Source organism: Neophocaena asiaeorientalis, unplaced genomic scaffold (assembly GCF_003031525.2).
Source record: "Neophocaena asiaeorientalis asiaeorientalis breed wild unplaced genomic scaffold, Neophocaena_asiaeorientalis_V1.1 scaffold36, whole genome shotgun sequence".
Classification (NCBI taxonomy): domain Eukaryota; kingdom Metazoa; phylum Chordata; class Mammalia; order Artiodactyla; family Phocoenidae; genus Neophocaena; species Neophocaena asiaeorientalis.
The window spans coordinates 6,131,330-6,134,319 of record NW_020174149.1 but is presented as its reverse complement, the minus strand read 5'-3'; the positions used below and the strand labels follow the sequence as shown (position 1 = coordinate 6,134,319).

Sequence of the window (2,990 nt, the reverse complement as noted above, 5' to 3'; positions counted from 1 at the left end):
AGGGAAAAGAATCTGAGAAAAATAGATATTTATGTACATATAACTGAATCACTTTGCTGTACACCTGAAACCAACACATTGTAAATCAACTATACTTCAGTTAAAAAAAATATATACCCTCTCTTCAGTAGAATGCAAGCTCCCTGAAAGCAGGAAAACTTTTCATCTTGTTTAGCACTGTATCTCTAATGCCAGAATGTAGTTTCGGTGCAGTAACTTTTGAATGAATGCAAAAATGATATATAATCATAGATATCTATATGAGTATAAGACCTGTAAAACTACTGATTCTGACTCATACCATTGGTCTGGAACCCCAGTCACTCTCTGGAGTTAGTGGGGGACACCTCACGATGAATACTTTTTATCTTTTAATTGAGGTTAAAGATAAGTCATCACTGATTCTATACAGTATGCATAAAGGCCAAAAAGAGAATCAGTCATCACTGATTCTATACAGTATGCATAAATGCCAAAAAGAGAAGGTCCCTCATTTGAAGTAAAGATTAGATTGGGGCATTTTATATATCGGAGAGGGAGGGTTGAGCAATATTTGAGAATGTACAGTGATGGGGAATATAGTAGCTGAAATATTAATTCCTGGAGGATCAATTATGGTGTAGAGCAAAGAGCACTGGACTTGGTGTCAGAAGTCCTGCTTTGAGTCCTGACTCTGCCACTTAGTTGCTATGGCAATGTAAACAAATCACGTATCTCCCTGAGAATCAATTTCCTTATCAAGAAAACTGGAAGTGTGCTCACTTCAGCAGCACATATACTATATAAAATTGGAATGATACAGAGAAGATTAGCATGGCCCCTGTGCAAGGATGACACACAAATTTGTGAAATGTTCCATATTTTTAATAAAAATTAATTTAAAAAAACATTTTAGAAAAGACAAGAAAACTGGAGGTAATGTCTGTTTCTTATTTTCCAATTACAAATACTGGCCAGTACTAATTAATTCCCTCCAAAGTCTGAAGGAGACTCTAGAGTAGGCAAAGTCTCAGCTAGTGATCAATTCATTAAAAAATTAGAATTATTTTCACTTGATGTTTCCTGGTTATCATCAAAGATTCTTCTGGAACAGGTATGGGAGTGGTAGAGAATATATCCATTTAACAATAACTGTGTGCCGTTAGGATTATAGAACAAATTTCTAATAACACACTTGGCTTATTTTGGGTTTTTCTCCAACATCTCCATGGACTATGTTTGTTGGAATTTGGCTTGGATTCCAGTTATTTTCCAATAATAACACATGAAAGTGAGGGCACTCTCACATCTTTAACTTGGGCAAGCCCTCATAGTGAGCACAACTTTAGGAATGAGAACACCTCGGGGAGCCATGTACTAAGCCCTCTAAGTGCCTTCCTACCAGAGGGGAGGAGAAGCTTGCAGAAATCACCAGCTACCTGGCCTCTAGTTGGGTGAAGGCTTTGATTCCTCTGGGAGTCGAATTGGCTTTAAAGGCACAGTCTACAAAGTCAACTATTTGATGAATGTGGCACATTTGTAACACGAACTCAGCCTAGCCTGATGTGGGTGAAGAAATAGCTCTAGCTCGAGAGCGTGAGACCTCCCACTACTAAGTAAAGTAGCAAATAAGCTATTTCTTAGTTAATGAAAGATTCCTTCAAGAAAAACAATAGGCCAGTAAGGTTACTGTTGACCTTGAAAGTGGGAGGGGAAAAGCAGAAGAAGAATATCAGAGGAAGAAGTCTCATTTAAGAACACTATCAGTGAGCAGCGCTGCTTCATGTTTTCTAGTGTCATCTACTACACATAATTGACAATAGGAGCAATGCTAAGGCTACCACAGGGGGTATTTTCAGAGCAAATCAGTATCAAGAGTCAGTAGGCACAGAGGAAGAAGAATTGGGGTTGGGGAAGGGAAGCTAGGGCTCATGGTAATGGATATTCTTCTCACCTGAAGCACTATTGGATGGTCTGAATTACAAAACTTATTCTCCACCATCATTCACCTACCTGGAAATAACCATGCCCCAAATACCTCTCATCCAGGGTTTCTCAAGCTCAACACCATTGACATTTTGGGCCAGATAATTCTTTGTTGTGGAGGACTGTCTTGTGCACTGTAGGATGTTTAGCAGCACCCCTGACCTCTTCCCACTAGATGTCTGCAGCCCTGCTCTGTAGAGATAACCAAAGATGTCTCCAGACCTTGCCAAATGTCCCCTGGGGGCAAAATCCCCCCCCAGCTAAGACCACTGCTGTAAGTTTATTGAAGCTCTCAAAAGATAGTCCTGGAGAAATGTCTTGGGTCCTGTTTCCTATACAGGAAGTTTACTGGGAGTGCTCCTGGAAACAGCACCTGAAGGGAGTGAAGGAAGCAAGAAAGAAACACTGAACATAGATGCAGTTTCAGTGAAGATGTCAATTGATCCCTTGGGGAGCTCTGGAGCCCTTTGTGGTTGTCCCAGATCCAGGCAAGGTGCTGAGTCCTCCTCCTACTCATTGAATAGGGCACAACCTGGTCAAGGTTCCCTTCCACAGAGGGCAGTGCCCCAGGAGAACTCAGCTATGAGCTGTGCTCCTGGCATCAGGAGAATGAGCTCCCCAGCCCTGAAAGGGGCTCTAAGCACAGCACCACAGTGCCTGCTAACAGAAGAGAAGAGCTTCAAATATCTCAAAACCATGGTCATAAAGACTGAGCTTGGCTGCCTTTAGAATTAACTGCTAGAAGAAGGCCTCTATTTGACAATCACAATGTTCTTTCATAATCCAGTGCTGTAACGGTCCGAGAAAATTAAGAGCTACTTCTGATCCCAATCATTTTTTAAATGGATCTAATTTGAATGCAGTTTTCATAGATTCATAAGTTGATTTTTATAGGTTAGCATACAGATAAAACTCGCATAAAGCTGCCTTAAACCATGCTAACTAAAGCTCTTTTTCAAGAAAGTGTTTGAAGCCCCCTTGGAAATGGTCAGTGGGTACTGATTTGTTTTGTGAAGGAACAAAGT

The 2,990-nt window shown here is 40.7% G+C and overlaps 1 non-coding gene across 1 annotated transcript; it reads left to right on the top strand.

Annotated features, from left to right (window-relative positions):
- Positions 1 to 754: 754 nt before the first annotated feature.
- On the top strand, positions 755 to 865 carry LOC112406333 (U6 spliceosomal RNA). The gene has a single exon (XR_003004536.1). It is a non-coding gene; the product is annotated as a U6 spliceosomal RNA (small nuclear RNA).
- Positions 866 to 2,990: the final 2,125 nt, after the last annotated feature.